The sequence below is a fragment of the Stigmatopora nigra genome, chromosome 5, assembly GCF_051989575.1.
Source record: "Stigmatopora nigra isolate UIUO_SnigA chromosome 5, RoL_Snig_1.1, whole genome shotgun sequence".
NCBI lineage: Eukaryota > Metazoa > Chordata > Actinopteri > Syngnathiformes > Syngnathidae > Stigmatopora > Stigmatopora nigra.
In genome coordinates, this window is record NC_135512.1 from 6,043,909 (window position 1) to 6,056,405 (window position 12,497).

General features: G+C 38.9%; 1 long non-coding RNA gene and 1 other non-coding gene across 2 annotated transcripts in view; one reads left to right on the top strand and one right to left on the bottom strand.

Moving 5' to 3' along the window:
- Positions 1–10,032, top strand: part of LOC144196999 (uncharacterized) — a 38,253-nt gene extending 28,221 nt beyond the window's left edge. Inside the window, exons 4-6 of the long non-coding RNA XR_013326451.1 lie at positions 3,784–3,886; positions 5,827–5,914; positions 9,797–10,032. This is a non-coding gene — a long non-coding RNA (uncharacterized LOC144196999). The remainder of the gene's footprint in view (positions 1–3,783; positions 3,887–5,826; positions 5,915–9,796) is intronic.
- Positions 10,033–12,256: 2,224 nt separating this feature from the next.
- LOC144197321 (small nucleolar RNA SNORA53) lies at positions 12,257–12,497 on the bottom strand. The gene has a single exon (XR_013326541.1). It is a non-coding gene; the product is annotated as a small nucleolar RNA SNORA53 (small nucleolar RNA).

Here is a 12,497-nt window from a genome sequence, read left to right on the forward strand (position 1 = left end):
TACAGTCATTTTGATTTCCCAACCCAAAATTCTATTCAGAAAAAGTCTAAAAATAGGTTTTTATCTCGACTTTTCACAATCATCATCATATATAACTTTCATGCTTACGATATATGAGCCCTTTACTTATTGCAAGGCATTCCCCAAACGTAAATAATTCATATATCAAACGTTGTCGTGTGCTTCCTCCACGGCAACCTTTCATTCATCTCTGTCCGTTAGCATTTGACTGGTCGCCGGCGGCGTTAAAGCCAGGCTAGCACGCAGAGATGATGAATGGTTACAAATAAACAGGCTTGAGTAAAGGCAACAGTGCAAAGTGTTTTGTTTATTCTCTCCGCCGCCGTAGTCCTGATGTGGAGCAGACCCCCTTTTGGAATAAACAGTCAGGGAGAAAAAGAGCGAGAGAGACCCCCTTTTCCTCCATTTTGACCCCAGCCATTGTCCCAGCCGAGGCCCCGGTGACAGACTCAAGTAGCGGGGACATTTATCACATAGAGGCCTCTCACTGGCGGACCCTGGGACCCCCTCCCAGCGGATGGAAAGCTGACGGACGTGGTACAAGCACTTCTTTGTCCCGGGTCGTGTTCTCCTTGCGTCTTTTTTGACCCGCTGTGAAACTCACTGCGTGTTCTTTTGACCGACTTGTCTTTTAACACTGTCTCAATCTGGAGAAAAAACAGTGACCTCTTGACATTTTAGTCCAGGGGGGGGTCAAACTCAGTAGGGTTCGCGGGCTTGCTAGATCTCGTGTGGGTCGGATCAGTTTATTTTTTTGGCAATTAAAAGGTAGATTTATGCTATTGAGAGATAAGTATCCACAGACAGGTTAATTTTGCAGATTTTTTTTTTTCGCTTACATTTTTGTATATTTTTGGTCAATTTTGGATCATTTTTAAGAGATTTTGAGGGACATTTCAGGGTGCCTTTCTTCAGTCTGTCGGTTTTTGCTGATTTTGATGTATTTACAGGTTAATGTTGGTTATGGTGTTAAGTAGATCTCATGTAGATCTGACCATTTTAGATATACTATTATTTTTTTTATTAATTGATTAAAAGAACTGGATTAAAAGCACTGAATATCCAGTTTTGTATAGACATAAATCAATATTTATTTTAGCTTTTTTTAAATATATTTTTAGATTTTACAAAATTATTTTAGAACTAAAAACACAAGAAAAAATGATTAAAAAATGACTGTTATTGATTTAAAAGTGGAAAAATCAGGAAATTTAATATACATCAATACTCTTCATTTTAATTTGATCCTAAAATAGAAAGTTTGTTCTCGTGATTTACTTTTCCGGGCCACACAAAATGATACGGCGGGCCAGATTTGGCCCCCGGGCCGCCACTTTGACACGTGACCAAAAGTATGAATGAGCTACAAAGTGCCCACGGGTCACACATTTGACACCTTTTCTTTAGTCTCTCTGTAAATGGGCACCATTTACTGAGTAATTTCAGAAAGTCAACCGCGTTCTTCTGCGGCTTTCTTATTCTTTGCCTTTTTTTTGGGTCATACTTTAGTTCTTGTTCTACTACAGGTGTGAGCTTACAGTTAGTGGTTGCGGCAGCTCTAATGTGGGCACCTGTGGATTCGGGTATAGTACCTGCTTTAACCACACTTAGCTCCTTTGAAGGAGCCCTTGTACATTCTTGGCCGCTTAGAAAGTGGGCTTCTAAAACCGCTGGTTGATTTCTGGACGAGCTCCAGGACCTTACGACATGCTGCGTACCAGCCAGCCACTAAAATACACTTTAAACTTAAAATGTAGGTATTAAGTAGTCACTTAGCGAACACATGTTTGGGAGGATGGGAAGGTTTAAATTTATATTTTTTAAAATGGGCTCATTCATTCATTTTCAAGAACGCTCGTCCGTGTCAGGCTCGCGTGGTGCTGTAGCCAATCTGTGCTGATTTAGGGTGAAAGATAGAGCACACATTGTAGACTGGTCGCCAGTCAGTCATGGACTATTTATGTAATTCAAGATTTTTTTTGTCTTGACCTTTTTGATTGTGTTTTTGCTCTTTCTGAAGCACCAGAATTTACAGCCAAATTGGTTATAATACAAGAAGGAACACTATATATTCAAAACATCCGTACATTTTGTAAAAAATACAATAATTTTTTTATTTAACCACTTAAAAATATACTAAAACGATGGCTTATGCTTAAAGAGATGTATATAGGCCCACAATGTCCTAAAAGATTTTAGCTAGCAACCCATTTTTGGAAGTTAGAACTGATTGCAGGGGAGATTAAATGTCCACAACACAAACGTTAAGACAATTGCTGGAGAGAGTGAAGAAACCGAGGATCATGAATTTGTTGACCAAAATTCAGGAATGACCGCTGTGGAGATTACACGGACCAAACATTGACTTGGGCAAATTTGGATGTTGTGAGAGAGCCTGTCTACTACTAAGACTTTGAACCAATATTTGGCTTTGGGAGTGCCAACTGGAGCCATTGCAATTTTGACTAGTTTGGAAGGACCGAGATGTGAAGGTCAGGACTGGACAAATATTCACAAACTAGAAGATGAAGTTTCTGGAGACTGATTAAAAAGAAAATGTGGGAGTGATCTTAGGTTTTGAGGCCTTGAAAAGAATAATAAAGGGGATCAGAATTTTCCTGTGGGGAGTAATTACCTGCAATAAAGAGTTTATGTTTTCCTGGTGTTTTGTAAGTGAGACACATCATGCAAAAACTAGAAGAAAAAAACTAGAAAAAAATACATTTTTTTTTTAATTTGTGTGGGTGCTTGAATTCAACCTTTTCTTTTTATGTAACGTTCCATAAAATGTTAACATTTTGACAATCCTTCTGTTATTAATACGTGTTATTGACAATGTTTAGACAAAAGCTAGTTCAGATTGCAAAACAAGGCAAATCCGTAGAAATTCAACAATGAAAAAATGAAATTAAAAAAATGATATATATTAAATACAAAGGTCAAATTAAAGTTTAAATTCAGACATAAACAGGGTTTGAGATGCAAGTCCAATTCATTCCATGCCCAAAACCATATATCAAAACACTTTTATTTCAAATGTAATTTTCTTAAGACTAAGTAATTTTTGATGCCAAAACAAATTATTCTTTGCAGAGGATAAAGAAGGTGTACCCTTGTAAAAATGTGTCATAGCCCTTTTTTATTCCAGAACACACTGTTTGCTAAAATCCCCCCAGTTTAAATAAGAGAATGGACATAGAGGATGTGGTGGTAAAAATGGAGCATATTATTGTATTCGAGCTTCATACGGAATAAGAATTCTTTCAAAAAAATGTGGCTGTATCTCACCGCCTCCGCCTCTGAAATCATAACTTGTCATGAAAGAGGCGCTTCTTCTATTACCCTCGAAACCACAGTGCATGAGACTGCTTTGTACCAAGCACGGGGCCCCCTAGTGGAGAGCTCAGCAGGCTGCAGATTGAAAAATTGAGGATATGTGGCTAACTCACCCCGGGGTGCAAAGATAGAGCTTCAAAGAGACGCTGGAGATGATTGATGCCAAAGGAGGGGCTGGTAGCTTCAGGCAGCCATACTTGAGCGGGGAAAGTACCAATTGCCGAGACGGCCCAAGTGAACGGCCTCTCTGTCCTTTTTCAGCAGGAAAACACACACATACACACATATATACACACACACACACACACACTCTATCTCCACCCGTCTCCAGCTTGGGCTCCAATATCCTCTGTCCCACTTTGAAGATGTCAAAGAATAATATTGACAAAGTCTCCGGTGAAATGTTATTGTGGTTTCCCTTCGCAGATAGCTTGGGAAAGGAGAGAATTTGGACATGGCGGACCAGGAGGAGGAGGAGGAGGAGGACGGTGTCAGGATGGGAGTCAAGGTGTCCATCGGCTGAAGACAGGTACTTCAGAATAAATCTATTGAGTTTTGCTGTATACAAATAATTAGCTGTTAAACATCTTTGTCAGTGTGTTGTAGTCATTGGTAGAGATTATCGCAGTAGATGACCAATGCATTTTGACTGGTATTCAGGTGGACTAGATGTCATGTGGGCCGAACCAGTTTAGTTTTGGTCGTGAATGGGCGCCATTGGGTACTCGGACGTTTGGTCGCCAGTCTTTTGGTGACAGAAAGTTTACTGTTGAAACCAGCTCTAAAAATTATATTCATGGGAGAGAGTTTAATATCCAAGAAAGAGTGTTTAATATCTAAGTACTGTTTAATATCTAAGTTCATTTGACCGGTGACCAAGCGTCCAGTCATGCCGCCATTGTTCCTGCTAGTCCAAATGTTATCAATGGCACTGAAAGATGAGCATCCACAGCCAGTTTAAGTGAATTGGACATCTATCATTGTCAATAGCAGGCAAGGAATTAATTTATTTATCCATTTTGGGTACTCACAGGTCACTTCCAGTACATTTTGGCTCATTTCCTATTGAGTTTGAGGGATTTTCCACGATACTTCTTATTTGTTTGTCGCTTTCTGCTGATTTGGAGGCTTTTTAACTCAAAAACATCTGTTTTTGCGCTAACCGAGTGGTTTAATATGTTATTTCGTACATATTTCACAAGTTACAGTTCAACAAAACAATAAGAAATACAAAGACATTTTAATGTTTCTGACAATTTTATTTTAAGTATAAACCACCCTTATGCACTGAATAGCATATTTTTCAAAAAATGACACCATTGATTAATCATTTGGATTCATTTACGTTCAGGTTTGATACCTGGCTCCTGATTAAGGGATCTTTTTACGATTGATTACATGCTGTTACATTTTTAAAATGTTAAAAATTGAACTTCTCTGTAGGCTGATTTTAATTGTTTTGATATCTACGATTTTAATTGAGTTAGTTTCCCAATCCCAGCGCAATTTTGCCCTGCAGGGCATGTCAACACACACACAGGATGCCTGTCTGTCTATCTTCATTTTGCAGGGGTCAACATGACGAAAGGCAGGACAGGGAAGAGATAAAGTGACAGAGGTCAAACTCCGGCTTGCTTTTCCAAAGCAATGCCTCACTAGCATATTTTTTCATCCCATACTTCAATGCTAGGGTCAGGATACTATAACATGAAGTATTTGTTATAGTTTCATTAGCAACTATTGAAAGTAAACCACAAAGTGTTGTTTTAGGCCAACGTAATGTGGTGGTGGCCATATTGAGCTAATAAAACACCCATCAGAAAGGGTTCACGTCAAATTTAAATGTGAGAGTAGTATATATAAAAAAATGTTTATTGTAAAAAGGCTAAGTTCCATTAAGAAGCCCCTTTTTAGAACTACCATAAATGAGTTTTTTGAACACAGTACCTGTCAACTTATGATAAAAAAATGCAGTATTTTATGTTTTTTTGGTAATTTCAATGTGTACGCTGTATAACAACTTTTGTACGAGGGAGAAAAACTTAAAGTACTATATTTTCACGACTATAAGGCGCACTTAAAAGCCTTAAATTTTCTCCAAAATCGACAAAGCGCCTTATAAACCACTGAGTTTTTAGCTTAATCTTGAATTTCTTACATACACAAGGCGCACTGACTGATTGGGCGCCCCATCCACTTTGGGGGAAATTTTAACAAACTTTTAAGTACGCCCTATCTGAGTAAATATGTACCTGCATTTGTACGATTTATTATCACTTATCAAGGAGAATTGCAATCATTAAAAGGGTTGACTGTTTTGATACTGTACCTTCTTTTTTTTAGCAGAACACACTGTAAAAGTACTATTACAATCACTATACCAAGTCTGACCTTAGCTTGGTTGATAATAGTAGTGTTTTTCCCCCTGCTTTTTCCTCTTTATACAATTTGGACCTCTTTTTCATACAGGGATGAATGAATGAAGCTACACATCAAAGCTGGATGGCAAGGGTTCCCCATGATGGCTCTTCTTCAATCCCACTGATCACAGGCCATTGTGAGTAATTGTATTATCCCACAAGTAAAGAGGGTATCTCACCTCCTGCTTGTCGCCGGGCGAGTGAAAAAGGGCCGTCCCGCTGTTAAAGCAAATTTACCTTTCGGCTTTTTGAGGAAAAGATATGGAGGAGTAATCATGTTCTCCCCTCCTGTCATTGCAATATGTATTGGTAGTGGACAATAGAGGCTATTTATGTCATAATGTTATGGTAATAGGAAGCATAGAAATGACTTCAGTCGCATAGGCGGTGGCAAATTAAAGCTTTGGGGTGGGGAGAGCGTAGCATCGATAGCATATGTTCTGTGGATTGCACACGTGACTCCCATATGAACTCATGTATAAGATGCAAAAGTCGGGATTTGGGCTTCTTTTGAAGATGGGCATCATGCTTCTTTTGAAGATTATCTCGTTGAAGGGGCTTTTATGGCACACGTATGCCGACTGCTTGGGATCAAAGCTTCTACGCGTATGAAGTTTTTTCATAGGAAGCAGCCGGGAAATCTGCTCTCTGCCAACATGACAGGAGAAGGTCACCCAGGGGCGATTTAGAGTGTTCAACCAGCCTAAGCGTGCATGTTTTGGGGGACGTGGGAGGAAGCCAGAGTACTCAGAGAAAACCCACGCAAGCCCCGGGAGGTCATGCAAACTCCACATAACTATGAGGCTGAGGCGTTACCTACTCGGCAACCTGAAGATATTGAGATATATTAAACAGTACTTAGATATTAAACAGTACTTAGATATTAAACAGTACTTAGATATTAAACAGTACTTAGATATTAAACAGTACTTAGATATTAAACAGTACTTAGATATTAAACAGTACTTAGTTATTAGACAGTACTTAGATATTAGACAGTACTTAGATATTAGACAGTACTTAGATATTAAACAGTAATTAGATATTAAACAGTACTTAGATATTAAACTCTTTCTCATGAATATAATTTTGAGAGCTGGTTTCAACAGTAAACTCTGTCACCGGCGACCAAATGTCCGGTCACGCCCCATGTCAGCTGGGATAGGCTCCAGCACCCCTCACGACCCTAGTCAGGATAAAGCAGTTCATAAAATGAATGAACGAACGGGTCTGATTTGACGTGGATGTCATCAGGTCGGGCCGAACATAATGCGTTGATTTAAATGTTGCTTTCAAGTGACTATAATGGATGGTGTGCAAGAAGTGGGCAGAGGAGCATTTCAAGCTGCGTCTCGTAATAATAATAACCCGACCGACCGTAGACTCTGATAAACACACACACACACACACGCTCTCTCCAATATGAGCATCCCTCTTCTATCGACTCTTCAACGACACATGGAGCTGTTCTGGCACTTGACAGGAAGCAGAAGGGCTGTCAACAGACCGGCAGCCTGTTAGGAAACGCTCTGGCGTGAGGGTGCTATGTACAAACGCACACGCCAGAGCGCGTGCCCGTGCCGTAGCGCCAACGCAGACGCACGCAGATGAAACACGTCAACAGTCAGCAGCACGGCTTCTAAAGGCACCATAAAAACAAACGCACAGAGAGGTCCAGTGAGGGAAAGAATATTAAACAGCAAGCCTTGTATGACTGGAGGGCTCTCCATTAAAGAACACACACACGCACACACACACACACACACACACACAAGGAACTCTCATAGGAAAGATCTAGTGAAGTCATTTTCTGCTTCTTCAGCTGATCTGGAACATGTGTTAGGATGTGATCTCTACTTTTGGTCACTGACAAAAGAAAATACACCAACTTTATATAAATGTAGTCTTGCTTGAGCTACAAGATCGGAGTTCTAGTTCGCGTTGTGTGTGGTTTCACCCTCCCGTTGTCACCACCTTCTTGTCTTGGTTTGGCCTTTCAGAAATTTCCAAACATGTCAGGACCTCATGCCATAGAAATAAACAGAATGACCTGAAATACTCTATGAAGTAAAAAAAATGCAGCTTTTCTCCTTAGTTGTTTTGCTAGATACAATCTTGAAACCGCCACAATGCACAATAGAAAGAAAAGTACATGCATATTGAACTAAATAATTATATTAGGCAATACTGCGCTATCATAGCCACAAAGCAACATTATTTTTCACCAAAAAAAATACAAAAAAGCCCAAATTTGGAGTATTGTACAGATACTTTGAACTCCCACAGTATATAAAGCAACAAAGTATTTGAGTGAGTCACACTTGGCGGTGCTTAAAACTTCTAAATCGACACGGTAAGACAGTGGTCTGATTTACAAACCGCTTCACCTTTTTTGGGGTGCACAGCGTGATTGAAAGTCCCTTTCGAAGCTCTACGGGACCCTCATTCATCACGGCTCGCACACCCACAAGATGACTGGATTCTGTTTTGATATTGCACGCTCTCCACAAAAGTTGACAGAGTAACATTTACTAAGTAATCTGAGCGTAGTGGATACAGCCTGTACTGTTCTTAGGGGGCCATGTTTGGATTTTATTCCTCATAAGTCTCTCTAAGGCTCCGAAACCACAGATTCCCCTCATCGCCCAAGCCGCAGATTTATTCATATTGCCATTTTCCGTGAATTAAAACTCCCAGGTGTCTGGCATTCTTAAGCCAAGGCTCACAAATTAAGGGGGAGATTTCAGATTTGAGATATCCTTGGTGTGTAATCACACTCTTAACCCAGCCACATGTTGTTTATTCTTCGCAAAGGGTTTAAACGCAATATCTAAGTAGTGTTTTATCATCTGTCAACATGTCTGGTGTTGTAATGTTGAAATATTGCTTGTTTAAACCTTTATAATCCAATAATTTTGTTAGTAAAGGTTGTTAGCATCAGGCTAGCAAAATTTTGTCGAATCCATAATATTGTTTAGTCTTTGCAAGGGGTTTAAATGCAATATATAAGTAGTGTTTTATGATCTTTCAACATGTCTGATGTTGTAATGTTGAAATTTTGCTTGCTTAAACCTTTATAATCCAACAATTTTGTTTAAAAATGTTGTTAGCATCAAGCTAACAAAATTTCGTCAAATCCAGAATATTGTTTATTCTTTGCAAAAGGGTTTAAATACAATATGTAAGTAGTGTTTTATCATCTGTCAACACGTCTGGCATTTTAATGTTGAAATATTGTTTTTTAAATCTTTATAATCCATCAGTTTTGTTAGCATTTGGCTATCGAAATATGAAAAAAATTGTGATTTAGTTAAATGAACATCTTTTGAAAGTTAACTTGAACTGGGAGATGAAAAAATGGCGGTATTAATCTGTGAATTTGAAAACATTTCATCCATCTTTAACTTTCGGTTTAGCCATCATAGTATTTTCTGGATTAGCAATAAATTCATTTTCTCCATTCCCTGCCTTTTTACGCCAATTGTACTTCTTTGGGTCTTGAGTGATCTGGAACAGGATTCAAAACCCAAAACCTGTTGTAACCACATTGCTATTTCTCACTGCGATATTACATTCCTTTCTTTTTGAATACAGTACATAACAGCGTATCGATGGCAGATGTTCCCAGGAAAGCTCACATCTCCATTTTCTCCTCCTCTGTTGTCCTTAAAATTTTTGATGCGTTAAAATATCAAACATCAACATCAAAACCTCAGTCCATTGAGGCTGGGAATAGTCTCTCATTTTGAAATGTGTTTCACATTTTACGTTATTATCGTATCAAGTCCACCAGCGACTTGAGATGGGAGCATCAGTGATCTCTAATCCTTTAATAGAGACTTGCCTAGATAGTATTTCCATAGACAGACATTATGGAGAAAAAGGAGATAAAAAATAATTGAAAATTGCCAACGTTCCCCTTTGTTTGGCTTCATCAGCTATCGTGCAGATGCATACAGTTAAGCCCAAAGTCATTCATATAAATAAATTAAAATGATTTATTTCTTTTTTATCTACAGGCCGGAAACGACACAACATTGAGGGTCCATAGCTCAACTTGACAGTGTGGGAGAAACGACTCACATATACCAACTATAAGAACAGAAATTCATTCATTCCAGAAGTGCGTCCTAACTTGGATTTTTCGTAAGTAGAAACCCATTTTATATCTAAATTCTCACATTTGTTCTATGGTCCTAGAGTCCTAGGGTCCAAGGTTTAGGGTTAGGGTGTGTTTAAATACAAAATGGCTAGGGTTAGGGTATGTTTAAATAAAAAAATGGTTAGGGTAAGGGTTAGGGTTAGGGAACATTTGACAACCAGCGACCAAACATCCGAGCACCAAGCTGCCACGCCATAGTTTTTTTTACTGTCTGTAGGACTTGCCCATTTTTGAAAACCAAACAAAAGTAAACCAAAGGCTGGCAGTCAACCACTTGGGAAACCCAATGACGCAATCCTTCACACTGTACGATACTTCAGTGAAGTCCAAGTCCAGCCAGGTCCAGTTTGAAAGAGCCCCTCGGGTTCTGAGCACAGCCTTTCTGACTCTTTTCGGTGTGGCTGTAATTTACCAAACGGTTAGTAATGATTCTCTCGTTGCCTCGGAGGCTTTCTTCTTCCTATTCCTTGAGCAAACCGCAAAACTGTTCAAACCTCGAGGGGCATATCACTTCTGTTCGGCGTTATTATAAGCAAGCATTACTTTTTCAAGCAAATCCCATAATGATATGGAGTCTGGCGGCCACACAGGCAGTGGATTTGAATAAGCGGTCTATCCACAACTGGCCTTGAACCGGCCTTTAAAACTGTTCTGGTCATTGTCTGACCACTTTTACCCAACCTTAGCCTGGATATTTTATCTGTTTTATCGGCTTTTGTGGTATCTACTGAACCAATCCATGTCCAGAGCCACAATGGAGGTAACGTTAACCTCACTTGCACCTACGCTAAGTCAATTCACCCGGAAAGGCCAACTTGAAATAGTGTCAAACCTTCCCAAGAGGGGTTTAATTCTCATCCCCAGGCTTCCCTTTTGTGCCCTTAGCATGCCATACTCTCCACACAGTGAATGACGCAGCATTATGGATCCATCTATCATCCTGACAGACTAGAGGGGGGAAAAAAGTCTCTCATGGTTGCTTCCTTTCCCATGAAACCTAAACCAGTTTGCTTTGGGCAACATAAAGTGCCAAGCGTCCTCGAGCCAAGACACATTGGGTGAACCACTCTAAAATTTGAGGAGCTATAAATGATCGAAATGAAAATATTAGCCCGTTAGTCGCTGAGTCTTTACTTTCGATGCTTTGGTGTCAAGCGCCAGCCACATTCTCTACTTTGCTGCAGTTTGCATTCAGCCTCCTTCAGTGTATTGTAGCAACGTATTTTCCGCACTGTATGGGGAAACTAAAAGACTTTTTCTTTAAAATAAACAAGACCATGCATAGTAAAAACATCCTTTAGCAAATATAACCTTTATCCATTACTCAATGAATTCAGCTGGCACGCATGACAATGAAAGTCTTGCTGATATATCTCTTAAGGAAAGACCTATGTCATTTTTTGGGGAAAAAAAACGACATAGGTACCTATGTCGTTTTTCCCCCCAAAAAACGACATAGGTACCTATGTCGTTTTTTCTAAAAAAAACGACATAGGTACCTATGTCGTTTTTTATTGAGAAAACGACATAGGCACCTATGTCGTTTTTTATAGAGAAAACGACATAGGTACCTATGTCGTTTTTTTAGAAAAAACGACATAGGTACCTATGTCGTTTTTTATTGAGAAAACGACATAGGTACCTATGTCGTTTTTTATTGAGAAAACGACATAGGTACCTATGTCGTTTTTTATTGAGAAAACGACATAGGTACCTATGTCGTTTTTTATTGAGAAAACGACATAGGTATCTATGTCGTTTTTTTTAGAAAAAAAACGACATAGGTACCTATGTCGTTTTTTATTGAGAAAACGACATAGGTACCTATGTCATTTTTTATAGAACACGACATAGGTACCTATGTCGTTTTTTATAGAGAAAACGACAATAGGTACCTATGTCGTTTTTATTGAGAAAACAACATAGGTACCTATGTCGTTTTTTATTGAGAAAACGACATAGGTATCTATGTCGTTTTTTTAGAAAAAAACGACATAGGTACCTATGTCGTTTTTTTCTAAAATAAACAAGACCATGCATAGTAAAAACATCCTTTAGCAAATATAACCTTTATCCATTACTCAATGAATTCAGCTGGCACGCATGACAATGAAAGTCTTGCTGATATATCTCTTAAGGAAAGACCTATGTCATTTTTTGGGGAAAAAAAACGACATAGGTACCTATGTCGTTTTTCCCCCCAAAAAACGACATAGGTACCTATGTCGTTTTCTCTATAAAAAACGACATAGGTGCCTATGTCGTTTTCTCAATAAAAAACGACATAGGTACCTATGTCGTTTTTTTTAGAAAAAACGACATAGGTACCTATGTCGTTTTCTCAATAAAAAACGACATAGGTACCTATGTCGTTTTCTCTATAAAAAACGACATAGGTACCTATGTCGTTTTCTCAATAAACAACGACATAGGTACCTATGTCGTTTTCTCAATAAAAAACGACATAGGTACCTATGTCGTTTTTTCTAAAAAAACGACATAGGTACCTATGTCGTTTTCTCTATAAAAAACGACATAGGTGCCTATGTCGTTTTCTC